Below are 22003 nucleotides of genomic sequence, written 5' to 3' on the forward strand. Positions count from 1 at the left end.
GATTCGTGGGGACTAGATACAGACAAGGAGGGCTAACACAGAGAACTAGAGGCAGACACACAGTACCCAAGTGCAGATACGTGGAAGGCAGATATGAAGGCACTACAGTAGATGGTCTCAGCGAGTCTGTTCTACTTTCACATGGAGGTTTTTTTTTTTAAGTTTTTTTCTTTTTGGGGGGAGAGGGGAGAGGTTCCTGAGCACCAAATCAAGGGGCAAGAGCAGAGAGAGAACACAGTATGGTACAGTAAAACTAACTTGGGTGTTTTGTGGACTGTAAATTTCTTTCCCTAAAGTCAAATGTGCATAATGAGAATTTACATTAAGTGGGAACTACCTGTACAAGTTAGTCTTGAACTAGATCTTGGAGACTCTTTGAGCCTACCCTGTGACCTCAGAGATATAGGGACTTCCTCTCTTGTGTCACCTGTCCCCTCTCCACATCTCATCCTGAAGAATTCTCAGAGCATCTTGAGAGTAAGAAAGGACCTCAGGGCCATCTAACTTAGACCATACCATCTATGGTGATAAGCATGTGTCATGTATGCGTGCTACTTTTGTGCAAATGTAGTCTAGTTTCTGTCTCATTCATGACACTTAGTGAAGAAATTCAACATCACTTACAGTCTGAGAAAATGAGTTAGATTAGTTTGAGGTTAGTTCTTTTCCAATTTCCTGGTTTAATATGAGATTTTAGTATGAATGTCCTATTCACAGTACAATGGAAAGTAAAACAAGGCACAACTGTTTAAAGCTACTTGTTAAGTATTGGATTTCCATTTTGTACTATTGTTGGGGCTAACACAAATTCTGGTTTAAAAAAGAAGCTACACTAACTCCTTCAAGCTAAGGCTAATTCCCCAGACAAGAAGAGAATGGGGTAAAGAATTAGATGGGGTAAAGAATTAAGACTTCATATTACCTTTTATTTTCAAATTTACAGATGGCTATGAATAGGCACTGTTAGATAATATCTCCTTAAACCTTCCTTGAAATTCAGCTTAAGTATACAAAGTTTCATCCAAAGGAATGGAAAAAATCCAGTGAAAATAGCAACATGCTGAATTAAATAACATTTACTAGGATATGCTGCAAGGAACATTAGACCCAGTTTCTTGGGCTAGAAAAAGAAATGAGTTCATTAAATTTGCAGAGACCTGCACACTGAAAAAGGCTGAATCTTTTCAAAGAACTGTAAAAAATCTAAGAGTACTGCAAAAGCAATGAGGCAGATTGCAGATGGGTTAAGAAAGAACAAAAATCAACTGTGATTCAGATTGGGGGGGGGAGAATTGACAAATGGAACAGAACACAGGTTAGTAATGGAGAATGACTAGTCTGCAAGTGAACAGCAGGCAACATGTTAGTATTTTTAAAGATGACATTATTAAAAACAAACATGATTATGGGGCTCAAAATACAAAGCATCATTCAATATCCAAGAGTTCCACGTATACCTGATTAAACAATTCACACTGTAGTGAAATAAATGCTTATAATGCTTTCTAACAGACTAAGTTGTTTTTTTTTTTTTTAAAGCATTATACCTCAGAATTAAATTCAGGAACATTTTCATGAAAGTCTATTCTATACCTAACCATTTAAACCATAGGACCAAGAAGTCCTTAGTCCATTTAAACACCTAAGGACTAAAAAGATGTCAACCAATCAGAAGGGAAAATATGACACCTTGCAGAAAGACAACTGCAAAGGCGCTCCAGAGCAGTTTTGAAAAGAAAAATGGATTTGATTTAAAAAAAACTCTGGGGGTTTGAGTCCCCATTCCCTTGAAAGGCAATCAAGTTCCAGTAAATACTTTCATGTTTTTGTTCACAACCACCAGGTAAGATAGGCAATACAAGTACACGGATTGTGATTTCTATTTTTACATATAAGGACACTCATCAAGCAACTACCAGGTGTTATCCAAAACAAAAAGTTAAAGTGATTTAAAATAGGTAAGTGACTAAACCAGCAACAATAAGAGGAACAATCTGTTTTAGAATGACTTACAACACAGCTAACAATAAAAGGCAATCTCCAATGCAACAAAGGTAAAGTTCCCAAAATTTATGAGTTGTTCCAAGGTTGATGCAAGGTACTACAACTATAAGCTTTTCTGCCTTAACCTTGGAGAATTCAGGATTAACTCCATATCAAAGTGAGGCACTCACAGGAGCAAGACTTTAGTGGCAGAATCGGATAGGCCAAGAACAATTTTAAAGACGTCAGAAATTTCAAGGAAAATTTACAGATACATAATAATAAACATTTAATACAAAATGAGACAAAAATCCTACTCTGATGCTTCATCACACATAGTAAGGTGATCCTGGGTTCTCAAAGGCTGTGCCAGTTGAGCACAAATTGTGGCAGTTCTTATCAAGTAGGAAAAAATTCAAATTCAGGTCCAGCAAATTACCTTTTTTTTTCTCTACAGAATTCAAAGTCTTCTACGAAAGAGTAAAGGGGACCCACACCAACTGAAATCAGGAATCCTTCAAAACTTGAGTGTGGGTTGAAAAGGTTTTTGTAGGCTGGCTTCAAAATCTATCATCTACACATAGGAAGAATTTTATGGAAAATGTATGGAGACAGAAAGAGTCCATAGTTGCCTAGTTCCAAGGGGGGAGGTAGGAGACACACTGGAGAACTGGCAGGTATCCTAAGCGGTAGCAGATGGTTATGAAGATGTAGAACTACAACATGAAAGGATACAGAAACTCTTCTCAATGAGAGTTTAAATTTCAGAAGTCCTGAAAAAAGATTATAATGAAGACATAAAACCCAACTGAAAATGAGCTTAACTACATACAACTTGTCTTTTTTTTTTTTTTAAAGCAATCGGGGTTAAGTAACTTGCTCAAGGTTACACGACCAGTTATCAATACCAGTGGGTGCCGAGTATCTGAGGCCAAAACCAATCCCAGGTCTCCCAAAGCTGGGGCCGGCACTCTTACTCACTGGGCCACCTGACCGCCCCTAAGCAATTGGGGTTAAGTAACTTGCTCAAGGTTACACGGCCAGTTTTTTGTGTGGGTGTTAAGTATCTGAGGCCAGAACCAATCCCAGGTCTCCCGAGGCTGGGGCCAGGCACTCTTACAAGTTGTCTTCAGAATGTATATTTTTCTCCATTTTCTCTTTTCCTAAAATGAATGTTCAAACAATGCCCAATCATTGGAGAATAGCTGAACATATTATGGTATATTCACACAATGGAATACTATTACTGTAGCACAAGAAATGACAAATAAGAAAAACAGGAAGACGTAGTGATGCAGAGGGAAGTATCAAAAGAATATACAAAGGAATACAACTACGTAATTGAAGGCAGAAAAAAAAAATCTAGATTAAAAACACAACAAGGAAGTTCCAGAAAGTAGTCAAAGATGAAAGCCAGTATGTGTTAACTTTTGTCTTTTTTTAATTTAAAAAAAATTAAGTTTATGGGCATGTATACAATCATTTCAGTATTTTATCTTTTTCCTATTTTTCTTGTTTTTTTTTAATATAGTTGAATATATGTAATAAGTTAGCATAATGCCTTGCACATAGTAGGCACTTAATAAATGTTTATTTGCCTAAACTGTTTCGGGAACTCCAATTCCCACTTCTAACTACATATTGTATTATTTTCATCCCAAGAACACCTCAAATTTAATTTAACTCATCATTTTCCCCTAGATCCCTGATCCTTTTTCTCATTTTTCTATCACTCTTAAAGGCATCACCATTCTTCATATAATCACTGGTGTTTATGACCTAATTGTCATATTTGGCCATCTGACTTCCCACACACTAGCTCCTGTCAATCTAATTTCATGAAGCCTTCCCAGATTTTCCTAGTTGGAAGTGATTTCTTGCGCCCCTTCTCATAGCACTTTATATTTATTCCTCTAATGAACTTAAATGTAGCTGGATATGTGTGTGTGTGTGTGTGTGTGTGTGTATGTGTATCCCTCTACTAGACTGTAAGGCCTTTAAGGGCATAACCTGTCTTATTTATCTTTTATTTTCCCAAGTATCTGGTTGGTGCTTATTAATGTTTGTTGAATAAACGGTGGAGTATTTAGGAAAGGATTGCTTTATACAATGGCTAATACACATTGAATGTATCACTTTAAAAAGAAGACTAAAAATAGAGAATCAAGAGAGGTTTATTCATGGATAACATAGTCATGAATCCTCTTGTAAATGTTGAAGTTGTTCAGGTATAGCCAGGAAAAGAATATTTTATCTCTCTGGGCCACTAACAGGATTCCATTTATATAGCTTTATGAGTAAAGGGTGGACAGAGTGGACAGAGACCCATGCCTGGAGTCCAGAAGACCTAGGGAAGTCTTCCATCTGACACATACTAGCTGGCTGTGTGACTAAGGCAAGTCAAGGCCTCTCATGGCCCCAGACATCTCTCTGAACTCTAATCTTCAAAAAAAAAAGTATCAGTAGAGAGGTTTTTCATGCTGACAAAAGAAATGAAGTTCATCATATCTCAATCAGTCAATAAACATTTGGTCAGCACCTATCATATGCCAAGGCACTGTACTAAGGGTTGCAAAGGATATCCAGCTTTGTCACTGTCCTGAAAGACATCAATAAAATTCCAATGACCCTGATAAAGGCCCATCAAAATTAGGATATAACTCAACCCGATGAGCAGGCATTTGGGGGAAAGCACAAAACAAATACAAAACAAGATGGTAAAGAGCGGCCAAAACAAAGAGACATCATTACTGATGACAAGCTGAATTGGGAAGAGAAATATAATGTCACTGTCCAAAAAGCCAATCCAATATCATTGAGTTTTCCAATCAATGTGACATCTAAAGACAAGGAAATAACCTTTCCACCATATCTTGCATCAATCCAAAACAAAGAGTATTAAACACAGTGTTGATCATCAGATTTCAAAGAAGACATTGGGAAACTGCCAAGAAAAGATTTTTAAAAAATTTTAAAGTTCCAAAGGATAAAAAAAAAAATGTTAAAAGGAAAGTTAAATGTATTGGGATTGCTTAACCTGAGGAAGAAATATGATGCATATGAAAGGTCATTAGAAGAATAAATACTAGGGTTGTTCACTGTATCCAAGAAAGATGGATTTAAATTGAAGCAAAGGATTTTTGCTGGCTGTAAACGGAGAGAGACAGTGCATTCATTATCTGTCCCTAACAGATCTTTAACAGATAAAAAGTACTCTCAATTCTATAACTGAATTCAACAAACTTTTATTTAACGAACTCTTACTATGTGCAAAGCACTTGGCTAAACATTAGCGATACAAAAACAATGCCTCTCTCTCAAATGGTTGATATTCTAAGTGGAGACAACATGTACACATAAATATGTGCAAAATTTTTTTTTGTAGTAGCAATAAACTGGTAACAAAATGAGAGCCCATCAACTGGACAACAAACTAGAGCCTCACTGAGTGACCTCATCAGGTGCCTTGTGTTCAATCAACCTGCCAATGACTTCCATATCTACATATCCAGTCCCAGGCTCTCGCCCAACCTTCAGCAGGACCACATCATCAACTGCCTATTAGACATTCAGTCATCTTAAATTCAACAAGTACAAAATTGGAACTCACGGATTATCCTCCCTCCCACCTTTCTTCCACATTTCCCTTTTGCTCTAAGGTGACCACCATCCTTCCAGTCTCCCAGAGTTACAACCTAGGAGTAATAGTCAACTTCCTCACTCTCACCCACCCTATAAATTCAATCAGCTGCCAGATCTTGTCATGTCCTAGGCTTTTGGATTGTGGGTATCTATGTAACCCTTTGAGGCTCAGTTTGTATTAGATGACCTCAAAATTCCACAATTCTATGATTCTAAATAAAAGCTTTAGCACCAAGTGGTAATGTTGAGGGACCAAAGGTTGATAAATCATTAACCAGATATAGACACAGAGATGCTCCTTTCAGACATTTTCCTTAAACAAGTAATAATTGTTTATTTTTTTTCATTTAATTCCTTAAATAAATTAAACAATAATGCTATCTACAGAAAAACAGTAAAGATGAGAAAAGAGGAAAATTCATTTTAACAAAATGTTAACAATGAAGATGTTACCGTAGATGAATTCCAAACTAACAGATACATTGTCTCATACTTAAATCACAGCCACTGTAGCAGAATTATCATTTTTTTTAAAGGTTAGCTACTCTATAAAGACAGTCTTTTAAAAACAAGGACCATAAACCAGGCTCTGTATTTAATTACTATAATTAAGTTTTTTAAAAAGCATATGGTGCAGACTGTATACACACACGTGTACACACACACACACCTTTCCAAGTAAGAAACACTGCGTTAGAAGGCATTGTGCTACTCCTGCAAAGTTCAATTATGCCGTTAACTTCAATGAGTGCATTTAAGTAGTATAGCTGTAGAACTGGATTGGGCAGGCATTAGAATTTTGCTGGTGACCCTGAATGACTCATTCCAGCTCTGAGAGCTCTGCTGATGCCCTAAATGGATAGCTACATTCTAGTACTAATTCTCATCTAACAGACTCAAACACACAGCACATTTAAAATCTCCCTCTTATTCATCCATTCCTCTCTAAATCAAGGAAACCTGGTTACTGCTCTCTAGTCATCTTTTATACAGGCTACTCCAAAAGTCAATGTAGCTTTAAGCTATTAAAGCTCCATGAGGGCAGGGTATTAATCTTACCTAAAATTTTTATTTCCTCTGACACCAGGGGAGATTCCATGCCAGTATCTTCAGGAATGGAACCAATCCAACTCCTAGCCAAGTTTCAGGGTCCTCCTTCACTGCTTCCTCTTCTATGACAGCTTCCCCTACCCACTAAAGGCCTCAAAGGCCTTCCTAACACTGACATCACTTCTAGTAGCACCATACAATTCTGCATATAATTATATATAATTAAACCTTAGCTATCTGAAATCCCAGAGAATGGATCTCTCCATTAAAGTGTTCGAGGTTAACTGAGTGTTTACCACTTTAAGCAACAATTTTTATTTTAACTATTTGGAAGGATGTGTATTAGTCAATCAGGCATTAAGAATTTATTAAGAGCTTACACCTGTGTCAGGAATTATGCTAAGTCCTTTTCTGTGATTACTGAAATAGAGTATAACAAACTTAATTCTTTAGATTTTGGTTTGTTGTTGTTTGCAAAGGGTAATGACTTTTACACTAGAAATGACAAGGGGAAGAAAAGAACAAACAGGGAGCACCCAAGGGAAGTAAGGAGCTGTCCTTAACATACGCCAAGTCCCTAGCCCAGAGGAACGTCATCAGACATGAGAGCTGTGCCACCAGAACCAAAGACATCACATTGTAAATTCTCTACACTATTCCAATCTACTTAGCACATCTAACTCATATCAATAAGTGCTTGTAGTTTGTTAAAGTTTGTTAAAGTTATGGGTAATTGTTAAATTTTGTTAAAATTATGGGTAAATTAAGAATAAAAAGAGGATGTGGGGCTTTCCTATAAGCAAATTTCACCAGTTTTAGTCTGACTTGGTTATATCTATTTTGTTTACAGAGAGTCTTGTTTCCCTTTCTGATTTCTGGCTCTGTTCCAGATAGGTGAGATTGTCATACTGATGAGTAATAAATGGGTTAAGTCTGCTGTTTTGCCACACTATAAAAAGAAGGCTCCTTGAGAACAGAAATCATATGTTCTTTATCAACCCAATGTGAAGAAACAATACTGAGGGCATGCAGCTGCTCAAGAAGTAATAATTGACTAAGTAGATCCCTATTCAACTCACTTTACAAACAAAAAAAATGCATACAAAGGATCATCTCTTAACAAATATTAAAGAAATGGAAGGAGTGGTTGTTTGAGAGTTAAACCTTCCTTGAAGAATTCAAAACCTATTTTAATAACTAAACTGAGTAAAATAAAAATTATCCTCCAAAAAGCATATAAATTTGTAGATGTTAGGGAAATGATAATGTATATGTTCACATATTAACTAGTTTAAAAGGGTGTCCTCCAACTCTGGAATGATAATACTTTCTGATGACATTATTATCTAGGCACTTCCTACAAATACTGGCACTAAAAATTAATTCTTATAACACAGGCACTTGGTACAATTATTTAGGTATTCTTTGACATTTCAGCGTGTCCTGATTTTACCGTATGGAAATAACATCTACTGATCTAGACTGCAACCCATTCAATGCTGTACATCCTGGGCAACTCCATGTTCAAGTCCTCTCATGAATCATCAATGACAGCTCCAACCAAGAGGCTAAGGATGGGGAGAAACCTCCTGCTATTGCCTGAAAGTGGAATTCACAGATGACCCCTCAGCTTTCCCTCAAGCTCATTATATGTTCACTTCATCTTTTTTTCAAGTCCCATACAGTATGTCTTTGATGTCATCCTTTCTGCTGCTAAGGAGTAAATGTAAACATCTAGGTGTAATTCATACAATATCTCTCTATCCACACAATACATTATCTATTCATCCCTCATTTGGGAACAAAAGAAGGGGTCCAATAAGGTGCAGGCCCAGAAGTTCACCTACCATCAGCCCATACAAATACAACTTGCCAGCCCTGCTTTCAAGAACAGGCCTCCATACCATAATGAAATCATTGGTGAAAATGCTTCATTTCAACAAATGTTCTCTTATGTGTCTTCTTCCCACTATTATAAATTCGATGAGGCTCAGGCACTGGTGTTAAATAAATATATTTCCTCCAGCATCAAGCACAATGAATGGATTTTATATAGTATAATTACTGACTGTTTACTATCATAAGAAATTTGTCATAAAATTTAGGGTTAGCTCAACTTTTAAAACTGTTAATGTTTATGTGCTTACACAGCAAAAATTAGAATGGGATTTTTACCAGTATCTCCATTTAGCTTATTACAGAACATAAAGTATACTAACATTCAAAAACTGGACTTTAAGCATCAAATTTCAAGACATCACCTGTGATGGGTGATCGAAGGTCCAACAATTACTACTACTACTTTCACCTCTTCCCAATGTACCAAAGTAAAAAACATATTAATTTATATGACACAACATTCCAAAACACCGTGGAATTTATAATAAAGGGGACCTTCAACCAGTACAGAATGGTCTGTCAAGACATCTCAGAACCAGAGTTTTAATGCTGGAAGGGAGTTTAGAGAAAATCTTTATCTAACAATTTGCCAAGCCTGATGGCCCTTTTATCTTCTCAGAGGTGTGCTAGTTCTATTCCCAGTGGAGCTGGCACCCAGGTGATAGCAGTGACCTCTTCACATATTATAGGACATTATTAGAAGTCATATCTTTCCCTTACCCACCCTAAAAGCTCCCCCCTCATAAAAAGGAAAGAGAATATGAATTCTGATGCTAAAATATAGTATAGTTAAAAAAAAAACCCACTAGACTTGGAGTTCAGGGATCCTAGTTCCAATGGAAATCTCCTTAGGCTCACTGACTTGGGTCTCAGTTTTCTCTGTACAAACAATATGTAAACACAATCTCTAAGGTCCTCGGACAAGCTTTACATCTTAGGATCCTCTTTTGCCCGCTTAGCATTTTATAATAAATATCTAGTGGGAACCAATTTTATGAATAGAAGTTTCTAGAGGGGAAAAAAGGTGAAAAGCTTAATAAGCATTCTCTATTTTAGTTGTGAAAGGAAATATAAATTGCAAACTTAGCAGACTGAATGCAACTCTTCTCTATGTGTGACAGGTGTGTGATGCCAGTGTTATGGGTATTGCCCTTACAGAATTCCTTATCTCCTCCTTTTCCTAGAACACTCCTATCTTTAACTTCCCAGAATTCCTTCAGAAGGTCCACCCAAAGGGCTAGGGAACCTTCTTTAAGGAACCCTGATAAGGCACAGACACCAACAGAGCTGGCAGGCTGCCCATCTATTACCACTCTATCTCCCTTCATGACTGACCTAGCACCTTTCCAATTCCTGCATTTCTGATTATTTCTCATACCCACTTCTCGAGTCATTCCTTATGGCTAATATGCCACTACACACTGGCAGAGATGCATCTATGACTCTTGGGATAACCTACAACTTTATTCTTTGGAGACCAAAAGTGCCCTGCTTCACAGTCTGACAGCATCACCATTAGGGGACTGAGGGGCGACAGATGCAGGAAGAAGCTTGGAGTCATTACAAGTATTGAGGAGTTTCTTCAATGTCACTCAATCCAGTCTCCTAATGCTCCAGGGAAACTATCATCCATCTACAGTGTCTGTCCAAGATCTATGTCCCTTCGAGGGACAAGCTGTGTGAGTTGTCCATCCAACTGTGCCTTCAATTCAATAAGCATTTATTAAGTACCTGCTATGTCCAGGGCACTTAGTAGGCTGGGCATACAAAGGCAAAAACATTTAGGGTTGCTAGGTGGCGCAGTGAGTGAAGCGCCAGCCTGGAGTCAGGAGGACCCAAGTTCGGTTCTGGCCTCAGACACAACACCCACACACAAAAAAAACAGCCATGTAACCTTGGGCAAGTTACTTAACCCCAAATGCTCTCCAAAAGGCAAAAAAACCCAAAACATACATATAAAATAATTACAGGGGTTAAGTGAGCACTAACTGGAGGATTCATGAAAGCAGGAAAGAGTATGACTAAGCTAAGCCTCAAAGGAAACTATGGATTCTCAAAGGTGGGAATGAGGTAGGTGCTTATTCCATGAATGGGAGATCACCTGGGTAAAGGTATGGAGACAGGAGACAGTAGGCTAGATTTGGGAATAGCTAGCAGGCCAATCAGGCTAGAAAAAATGCATAATATAAAGGGAAATAATATGAAATGCCTGGAAAGGCAGGTAGAAGAGGTGGTTAAATATTAGGCTAAGAAGTATTTTATCCTAAAAGCAAAAAAGTCACCAAAGACATTTTAATGCAGGAAAACTGCATAGTCAGGACTGTATCTTGGGAATATTCAAAATCTGTCAAATGCAAGGAGGATAGATTTGAGAGGAAAGAAGATGGAAACAAGAAGAACTGAATAGCTAGACCAAATTGAGATGACAGATCTAACTGAGGAGGCTCTGAAGGCACTTGGTCTGGATGTCATGAGCCCAAGTGTAGCAGCAAGTACCCTAGCATACCCAGGATGGCTGCCAACACAGGTTCTTAGATGCGCTTTTCTAAAGGAAAGCAACTCAAAATGGGTTAACAATCTTGCTTTAATTAAACATGTCATTTACCTAGTTCAGGGGAAAAGGTCAGCACCCAAACATCAGAGTATACAGAGATTACAAGCAGACAAGAAATACAAAAAACAGATCAGCAAACAGGCTTCCAGCTGCCTGACCATTACATCCATACCTAGTCAGTTACCAGAGAGGGAAGAATATCTGGGTTTTCAAAGCCAACAGGGGCTCAATGGCTGCCCAGAGTCTCGTCTGGTCAAATCACATAATTCTTCTCAAAGTGAGCCCCAAAACAAAATCTCACATCAGGGTATATATAGCCTTCTCCTGACTCAGAGAATGTCACAACCCTCTTGACCCACTGCCCAATCACAAATTATCAAGGTATGGGCATTTCCTGAAAAACAAGCCTCCTGCCACAGGCTCCAGATGACCACATTCAGCCTATTAGGTAGGGGGCAGACTATATTTTCAAATCAAGGAAGGTTCTCAGTCACTTAAGACTATCAAAGAGCCTAGGGGCAGGGAAGATCTTAAATTCCCATTCTCATAACACCAAGTCACCTGCAAACAAGACCAAATGGAGAACCTCACCAGCTACAGGGAATCCTTTTATTTGGACTCTGTGACCTACATCCCTCAAAGGACCAGACCTTTGGTGAACACAAGTTCTATTCTGCAGCCTGTTATTTCTAACCCAAGGGTCAAAGTTCTTTCTGTTGTTCTATCTTTCAAGGAACTGGATATGACTAACAATAATACAAATGACAAGTATGATAAAAAGTAAAGCAACTAAGAGGTTGTTTGTTTTCAATTGTTTAAGCTATGTCATGATCATGAAGTAAAAATGTACCTTATAAGTTTTACATTAAGTTCCCCTATTATCAAAAGCTATTTGAAATTTCAAGATACCTAAAACTCCTCTCCTTTAGATAAGAAAAAAAAATTTCACCTTCAAGTTTAATAGAACATTTTTTACAAGCCAGCAACAGCCCCACTTAAGTAAGTTAGACAGTGGGAAATATAAATGTGTTGTTGCTGCTACTGAGCTGAACAGGCTAAACACTTGGGCCTCCATCGGGGGTAATTACCTACTAAGATTTAGGAATCTCAATAAGAAGGCAAGATTTAAATATCTTATACATATATTCATTATTACTACCCAATAGCAAAGAAAATGCTATACTGGAGAAAAAAATAGTTTATTGATCTGAGAATTAAAATACACAACATATTTAAGAAGCATTTCATTATCACTTTAACTAGCAACTAGTTTGTGGTCCTACTGAATGCTTAGTCTTTATAATAAAATGTTTACATGGTTTTTCTGATAATACACTCGGTTACAAAGGTAAAAGGTAGAGAAAAAACAGTTGCAAAAATAAGGCAAAATAAGGGAACCCAGAGAGAGAAAAGAACCTTGTTCCTCAATGCTATCAACTGTCCACAGCAAGGGAGCATTAATGTTTCAAAACTAAAATGTCATTGCAATAAACAGTAATGAAGCACCTATAAATGTACAAGGCATACAGCAAGAATGATTTATTTTTCCTATGAGTTCTCGAGCTGTAGCACAAAGAAAATGAAAATTCCTCTTTTTCTCATTATTTTCAACTACATATTTTTAAAAGCTAATTGTTATAACATAGCTCAGGATTGTGAATCTTTCCTAAACAAATCTTGTTTTATTCAAACGCAAGATGCACATTTCAGGCTGCATTGTTTAAAGCACCTGACTCTAAATCTCAGGGCTTTAGGTTTGGTTATAAGGAAAAGAATAAATTAAATATTTTTTACTAAAAGCTTAATTGTTCCATTTAGTAATAGGCAATTTAAGAAATTACCATGTCTAACTCTGATGATCCATCAACCAGGAGAAAAACTGTGTTCTAATCTACTTTCAAACTACCACCTTTCAACACACACACAAGTCACCCTGAACATTAACATGTCCTAATCTGTCATATTAATACAGACCTTAAAATTGGGGAATGGGAGGGAGTAGAGAATTGTAAAATGGAAGAGAAAAGGAAATTCTTAGGTTAAGAAAAATCAGTTAACAGATCCCACAGGCTAAGAGACAAGCCAATTTTTTTTACTAGGTTTTTGAAAGACTCGATCTCTTAAAAGCAACAGTTACATAACGTAACTGTTCTCATATTAATGTCAACAACATAGTTGCTTCCGTACTTCAAAAAAGGTCTATGTAGAGATTTTTTTTTAATGTCTTATCCTTTCCACTCACATTTGGGAAGTCAAGATATTTTCACTTTTATCTTGTGAAACATACTGGAATTTTGAGTCAGGTATGGTTTTACTGAAAGCTATGAAATAAAAATGTAGGTCCTTCCTGACTAAAGAGCCATTTGGCAAGTTAATGTAAGGCGTTTGTACACCATGCATTTTATTAAAATCCTTTCTAAAAGGGAAAAAGTATTCTTCAACATAATAGGAATTAAGTCTGTTCTACAAATTCATTCCTGTTTTCTTTGAATCTTTTGGCAGAATCAGGTCTGCTTATTTCAAAATATGTAAATGTTACAAATGCAGCATCCCCAATTTAAAATGGTATCTATAGATCCTTAAATAAGCACATGGTTCCAATTTACCTTTTTAAAAAAACTACTTAATTTAATCTGAATTTGTTTTCCAGAAGGTTTTATACTACTAAAAAGAATAAAAAGCTTTTCACATTCTATTTAAATTTTCCTCCTACCTGATGAACACCAGCATTTTCTCATTAAATGAAGCAATTCTGCTGTCAGTGTAAGAACTGGCTGCCTTAAGAAATATCTAAGATTCAATATAAGCTGTACCACCTCTGCACCTTGTAAAATTATTTGACTAAAGTGGTTGATGGAGCAAAGCTGAAGGCATATGTTCAGGGTCACCAAAACAGGCACATGGCTGATTTAGGCAAACAGGTTAGCAGACATTTCTTTCTATAAGAAAATCTCACATGCAGAAGTGTGTTGAACAACTGACCAGAAGGAGATTACAGGGTTCTCTGCTGGCACTAAGGCATGCTTTGCCCATACTTGTATTTGGTTTACAATCCTGGGGGTAGTGCCAGGGGAAGGAAGAACACTAGCACAACAGAGCTTATGACCCCAGGGTAGCTGGGACCTTCATCACAGTTCCAGCACAGAGTAGAGTGCTTATAGTCACTCAAGACAGAAGCACAGACCAGGAGGGCAGTTAACACACCTTTTCTTAGATCTTAACTCCTTGCAAGAATCGAAAACTTACAAGGCCCTAGAAGTACCTCTGAAAACAGCCACACAAAACCCTTGATGCTTGAGACAGTGTGCCCTCCACCTTGGAAGCAGAGCCCCACTTAACAAAGAGTTAAAACTGAAGAAAGAGACTGAAAAAACAAGTAAACAGAAAAAAATTCTGACCACAGAAAGTTACCATGGTGACACAGAAGATCAAAGCACTTACTCAGAAGAAGATATAGTCAAAAGTTCCAATATCCAAAGCCTCCAAGAAACATACGAATTGGTTTCAGGACATGGAAGAGCTCAAAAAGGAGTTTGAAAGTCATTTAAGAAAAGCAGAAGAAAAACTGGGAAGAGAAAAGAGAATGATGCAAAAAAAGCAAGAAAAAAAGAGTCAAGAGCTTGCTAAAGGAGACACCAAAAAAAAAAAAAAATCAAAGAAAATAACACCTTAAAAAAAAGAATAGGCCAAATGGTAAAAGAGGCACAAAAATTCACCGAAGGAAAAAAAACTCCTTTGAAAGTAGAAATTGGTCAAATGGGAAAGGAGATACAAGAGCTGGAAGAAAATAATTCCTTAAAAATCAGAAGTGAGTGAGCAAATATGGAAACAAACTACTTTATAAGAAATAAAACAAAAACATAAAAAATAGAATATAACATGTAATATCTCATTGGAAAAAACTGATCTGGAAAAACAGATCCAGGAGAGGTATTAAAAATTATTGGACTACATGAAAGCCATGACCAAAAAAGAGCCTAGACATCATCTTGCAAGAAATTATAAAGGAAAACTGCCCTGATATTCTAGAACTAGAGGGTAAAAGTAGAAAATTAAAGAATCCACTGATCACCTCCTGAAAGAGATCCCAAAATGAAAACTCCCAGGAATATTACAGCTAAAATTCCAGAGCTCCCAGGTCATGGAGAGAATACTGCAAGCAGCCAGAAAGAAATATGTCAAGTATCATGAAGCTACAATCAGAATAACACAAGATTTAGCTGCTTCTACATTAAAAGATCAGAGGGCTTGGAATATGATATTCCAGAAGGCAAAGACGCTAAGATTACACAATCAAGAATCACCTACCCAGCAAAAACTGAGTACAATACTTGGTTGGGGAGGGGAGGGGGGAAACGGACATTCAATGAAATAGAGGACTTTCAAACATTCTTGATGTAAAGATCAGAGCTGAATAGAAAATTTGACTTTTATATACAAGACTCAAGAAAAGTCTAAAAAGGTAAACATGAAAGGGAAATCATAAGGGACTTAATAAGGTTAAACTGTTTCTATTCCAACATGGCAAGATGATACTTGTAACTCATAAAAAACTTTCTCATTATTAGGGCAGTTAGGAATATAGACAGAGGGCACAGGTGTGAGTTGAATATGAAGAGATGATATCTAAAAAAATTAAGGGATGAGAAAGAGAAATGCACTGGGAGAAAGGGAAAGGGAGGGATAGAATGGGGTAAATTATCTCACATATAAGAGGCAAGAAAAAGTTTTCACAGTGAATGGCAAGATGGGAGGGAGTAAGTGAACCTTACTCTCATCAGAACTGGCTCAAAAAAGGAATAACACACTCAATTGGGTATAGAAATCTATCTAATCCTACAGGAAAGTAGGAAGGAACAAGGATGGGGAGGGGAGAGAAGGGTGATAGAAGGGAGGGCAGATTGGGGTAGGTGGTAGTCAGAAGCAAAACACTTTTGAGGAGGGACAGGGTGAAAGGAGAGAGAGAATAGAATAAAGCGGGGGAAATAAGATGGAAGGAAATACATTTAGGAATCCTAACAAAAAATTTTTGAAGCAAGTTTCTCTGATAAAGACCTCATTTCTCAAATATATATAGTCAAATTTGTAAAAATTGGAGCTATTCCCCAACTGATAAATGATCAAGTGATAGTTTTCAGATAAAGTAATCAAAACTATCTATAGCCATATAAGAAAGCGTTCTAAATAGCTATTGTTTGGAAGAATGCAAATTGAAACAATTCTGAGTTTCTACCTCATAACTATTAGATTGACTAAGAAGATATAAAAGGAGGATAACAAAAATAACATTTGTTGGAGGGAATGTGGGAAAAACCAAACATTAATGCACTGTTGGTTGAGTTGTGAACTGATTCAACCATTCTTTGAAGCAATTTGGAGCTATGCCCAAAGAGTTATACAACCAAAAAAGAGATTTAAAAACAAAGGAGAAAAGTACCTATATGTACAGATATATATATACACCGTGTTTCCCCGATAATAAGAGCTATCCCAAAAATAAGCCCTCCCCTTACTGTGTAAGATTCCTCTAAAATAAGCCCTCCCCCGAAAATAAGCCCTATCGAGATTGCTACTGTAGTGAAGGTGATCCCCTGCACTACACGCTACATTATGGTACCCTCTGTATGCACTGTCCCCCCCCCCCAGAAACGCAGGCGGCGCTCCGAGCTGCACTACAAGCAGGTTACCTGGACAAGACATATTCATTTAAAGAGAGCTATATTGCTGGACATGACAGATTGGGTCCACTTCTTCTGAAGGAAATGGAGGCGCAAGACATCCGGGACGGAATTCAGGGTATGGACACTTATGACGATGTTGTTGAAGAAGATGACATGATCATTATTGAATAAAGGCACATTTTTTTGTTCACATTTACCTGTTTATTAAAATTGCTGTCAATGTTCATTAAAATAAGCCCTCCCCTGAAAATAAGCCCTCTGGTGGTTTTCTGTCCAAAAAAATTAATAAGATAGTGTCTTATTATCGGGGAAACACGGTAGCAGCTCTTTTCTGGTGGCAGGGAGTTGGAAATTGGGGGAATACCCATCAACTGGGTGAACAAATTGTGCTATGTGATTGTGATGGAATATTATTGTGCTATAAGAAATAATGAGCAAGATGCTCTCAGAAAAACCTGCAAAGACTCACATGAGCTGATGAAAAGTAAAATGTACTGTATACAAAGTAACAGCAATATTGTAAGATGATCAGCTCTGAATGACTTAGCTATTCTCAACAATACAACGATCCAAGACAAGTCTGAAGGACTTTCGATGAAAAATGCTATCCATCCCCAAACAAAGAACTAATAACTGAATACAGACTGAAGTATACTTTTTTTTACTTTATTTTTCTTGAGGGTTTTTTTAGTCTGTTTTCTTTTACAACATGACTAAAATGGAAATGTTTTGCATAACTACACATGTATAACCTATATCAAGTCCATGTGATATTACAGACCTCAAAAAGGAAGAGGTGGGAGGAAGAGAAGAGTTCACAGCAGTTCGGGGTCAGTACAAGCAAAAGCATCCTGTCATTAGCCAACCTAAAGGTCTGAAGGCAAAAACACTGCTCCACAAGGAGTCAAGGAGTGGGTGAGAACAGGAATAGGGAGAAGAAAAAGGAGGAAAAGTCCAGATGAGAACGAAATGTGTCAGTGTGTGGGAGGGTGAAGAGGAGAGAGAATCTAGAGCTTTTATAAGACTGCCACTTAAAAAAATAAAAATAAAAAGTAACTGCGGCAGAGATCTGGCGGTTCTGGCAATCCTTTGCTCTCTTCCTCGGCACAGTTCCTTAGGTGTCCCTCAGGTCTCCCCCTGCCTGCTCTGGGCCAGGACACAGAGCTGGGTGAGGGTGTGAGGAGGGGAGCCCACTGGTGGCCCTCATCTTTGTCTGTGTTCCCCCTCCTCCTTCCCCGCCCTGTCGTGTCTCCAAGGAGATGCAAGCGCACTCCCTCCTCCTGCTCTCATCTACCGCCACCTCCTCCCCTCCCTCCTCGGGCGACTAGGGAGCTCTCGGGGCTCCAGGGGCCGGCTCTGCCACTTCCTTTCTTCCACTCGCCTCCGGCTCAGCCCCGGACCTGGCTGCGCCGCTGCAGCTGATGTCGCTGTCGCCGCCTTCCGCCACCCCTCCTCCGGGAGCCCAATGCTAGCGGTCTCGGGGGACTCTCCAGCCCTTCCTCCACATCCCCGATCGGGGACATCTCCCCACGCCCCCCCTAGAGGGAAGACGGAAGGAGGTGGAGAAGGAAGAGGAGGCGGCGGCCGCTGGAGAGGGGGAAGGCAAGGAAAGGAAGGACCTTCGGAAACAGAGCTTAGAGTCAGGACCTTGGGGACCATCTGGTCCAACCCCCTAATTTTGTGGAGGAGCAAACTGCGGAACAGCAAAGAGGTGGACGGACAGGGAAAGTGACAAGGAAAGAGACAGGGAAGGAACGGGGGCCGGTGGAGGGGAAGAGAAATGAAAAGGAAAGGGACAAGATAGGAAAGGGACAGGAGAGTAAAAGGAAGGCAAGGGGAAAAGAAAGAGAAAAAGGACGGAGGAGAAAGGGAAGGGAAGGAGAAAAGGAAAGGGACGGGAGGGGGAAGGGAAGGGAAAAGGACAAGATAAGGAAGGGAAAGAAAAAAAGAAAAAAGAGGAGAGGATAAAGAGGGAGACGAAAAGAGAAAGCTGAGCAGAGCCAGACGAGGGGACGAGGGGACGAGGGAGGGGAGACTAGGAGAGGGGACAGGGGGAAAAAGGAGAGGCGGCTCAGGCACCGACGCACGACAGACAGACTGACCGACCGACGGCCGGCCGCCCGGCCCCACCCCGCCCCCGCCCCGGAAGCGCCGAGGGGAGGGGGCGGAGGGTGCGGGTCTTCCTCCGAAGCCGCCGCCGCGGTGAACAAAAAGCGCCGAGCCCCGCGGGCCCGCGGCCCCCACCCTGGGCGCTGCCTGAGGGGAGGCCCGCACCGACCCCGTACTTACCAGGCGAGCCCGGGCGCTGGGGACTGGGAGCGGGGGCGGGCGGCTGTCCGGCGGGGGCGGGCGCGGGCCCCCGAGTCACGCCGAGCGGAGCCCCCGGCCCAACATGGCCCCGGAGCGGCCGAGCGCAGCCCAGCGGCGGCGGCAGACAACGGCTGTGGCGGCCGGCGGGCTCCCAGCTCCTTCGGCTGCGCGGACGCGGCTGCTGCAGCTTCGGCAGCTCTTGCGCGCGGCGAGCGGCGTCAACTCCGGGCTGCGCTCCGGCCCCGCGTCGTGGGCCGCGTTCGCACTGCGCCGACGGACGGACGGACGCCCCCGCCTGCTCCCTCCGCCTCCCGCCCGGCGCGAGGGCGGGGAGCGTGGGGAGGGGGAGGGGCAGGAGGGAAACCAACCAACCAGCGGCCGCGGCCCCGGGAGCCCGAGCGGGAGCCGCCGCGACCAGCGCGACCCCTAGCGGCCGCGGCCTTGGCACAGGAGAGAGGGGCGGGGCGGTCTCCAGGGAGACGGGGCGCGCCCCGCCCCCAGCGCCGCATCTGCTCCGCGGCCCTGGGGAGAAAAAATCTGGAGCCGAGGGAGCAGAGCCCCTGGGACTGCGGAGCCCCCTCCACCTCTACAGATAGGAACCCGGGCCTGGAAGGAAAGTAACCTGTAATAAAAGTCATGAGCCCCAGTCCCCCCTTTTTACAGATTGGGAAACGGAGACCCAGAGAAGTTACGTGATCTTTGCAAAGGAACCACGGAATTTTCATATTAAAACTAATGGGGTCTCCAGAGGCCATGTAGTTAAACTCCTTTCTTTTACTATTGAGAAAACTGAGAGGAAGGAAATTAAGTGACTTCTTGCAAAGGGGTCACAGGATTTCCATCTTAAACCTGTAAGGGTCTCCAGAGGTGTAGCAGCAAGCCCCCCCAGCATTCCCAGGGTGGCTGCCAGCACAGGTTCTTGGATCTGCTTTGATAAAGAAAAGCAACTCAAAATGGGTTAACAAGCTTACTTTAATCAGTCAAATATGTATCATTTACCTAGTTCAGGGGGAAAAGGTCAGCACCCCGAACTTCAAAGTATACAGGCAGAATTATGAAGACAGAAACAGATCAAGTAGACAGCTTTCCAAACTGTCCAGCCATTACATCCATACCAAATCAACATCTGGGTTTTTCGAAACCGGGGATCTCTGGACCACGGCTTCCCAGAATCCATATCAAATCACAGAACACTTCTCAAAATGAGCCCCAAAACAAAGCTACACATCAGGGCTTATATAGCCTTCTCAGGGCTCAGAGAATGTAACAACCTTATTGACTCACTGGCCAATCAAGAAGTATCTACTGAAAAACAAGCCTCCCACCCCAGGCTCCAGGTGCACTTTAGCCTATGGGCAGGGAAGATCTTCAAATTTACATTCCCATTACAAGAGGCTATATAATACAATCCCTTTATTTTACAGATTGGGAAACTGAGGCCCAGAGAAGTTAAATCACTTGTTATAAAGGGGTCATAGGATTTTAATCTCAAGGCTGGTAGGATCTCCGGGCCATACAGTTCAACCCCTTCATTTTGCAATTGGGGAAACTGAATTGCTCAGGATCACAGAAGTAATAAGATTCAAACCCAAGTCCTCTGCCTCCAGATCTAGGGCCCTTTTTAGTGAATAACACAGGGTTCCCAGTGGGGAAGAGATTTTCCCAGTTGGGAGCAACCCCTCTGTGGGAAGGACTGATGTTAAAAGGATCCCACATATATTCATTTATGTTAATCGATCCACAAGTCTTTATTAATATTGTTATAATAAGCAGCCAGGCCAGATTCAAATATTGCCTCCAGCCCATACTAGCTATATGACCCTGAACAAATGCCACAAACCCCCCAATCCTCTAGGAAACTCTTCAGATTCTGTAGTGGAGAGTGTGCCAACCTACACCAATGAAATAACACATCTAGTCCCTATTCCTACATAATGTTACCCATTAATCAAGATGCATTAATTAAGCACCTAACAGGTACCTGGAATGCCACTACAGACTGAAATAATCCCTATTCAGTCTTAAGCCAGGTTCAGTCTAACACAAAATTATAAATTTAGAGCTGGAAGGGACTTGACTTGCCAACTCCTCATTTTACAGAGAAGGAAACTGAGGTTCAGGGGATATTAGGGATTTGTTTAAATTCCAGCAGAAAGTCAGTGGTAGAACCAGACTCCTACTTGAGACCTATCCTGATCCCACCCATTGGAAGGTTGCCAGCTCAATTTTCTTTTCACTGTAGCTGACTAATGCTTATTGAATTGCCAGTATGGCAGAACAATATGGTAAAGAAAACCATCAGACTTGACATCGAAGACCTGATTTCAAATCCAGGCTCACTACCTGTCTATCTTTGGACAAGTCTTTTGACCACTCTGGGCCTTAGCTTCCTCATCTTCGAAATGAAATGTTTAGTCAAACCTCTCAAGTTCGTCCCTTTTAGCTCTGAATATGCTACTGAATGAATGCTTATCTGTTATAAATCTGAGAGCAGGAACCTTTTTTAATGTTTATAGCGCCAGTGGCCTAGTGCCTTGCACATAGTAGGCATTTAATAAGTGTTTGCTGATTTGAATTGACTTGCAAAGTTTAGAGAGGCTATTATGATTCCTTCCCTCCTGGAGCTTACAGTCTAGTGCAAGTATAAGATACAAACACAGAGAGTCATCATTTGTTATACTGTATAAGAGCATTATTAGCTTCAGGCTTAAACAAAATACTTTTTGAGGCTGAAGGTAACCACTTTCCCCTTTGAGATCACACTTTCTGTAGCACCAATCCAGAGCTTATTCTAATTGCCAGGCAAGACAACTAAAAAGTAGCTAGAGTTCTTCCTTTTTTTAAATTGTAGTAATGAAAAGGGAAATCAAGGAAAGGGAGGGAT

General features: G+C 40.3%; 1 protein-coding gene across 2 annotated transcripts in view; it reads right to left on the minus strand.

The window, feature by feature from the left end:
* CDK17 (cyclin dependent kinase 17) overlaps positions 1–19361 on the minus strand; it is a 159347-nt gene extending 139986 nt beyond the window's left edge. For both annotated transcript variants that reach the window (XR_011169700.1, XM_069095194.1), the window contains exon 1: positions 19099–19361. The gene's annotated coding sequence lies outside the window, so the exon portion shown is untranslated. The remainder of the gene's footprint in view (positions 1–19098) is intronic.
* Positions 19362–22003: the final 2642 nt, after the last annotated feature.

Source organism: Petaurus breviceps, unplaced genomic scaffold (assembly GCF_028583685.1).
Source record: "Petaurus breviceps papuanus isolate PSGF00001 unplaced genomic scaffold, PetGlider_PUasm1.0 225, whole genome shotgun sequence".
NCBI classification, from domain to species: Eukaryota; Metazoa; Chordata; class Mammalia; order Diprotodontia; family Petauridae; genus Petaurus; species Petaurus breviceps.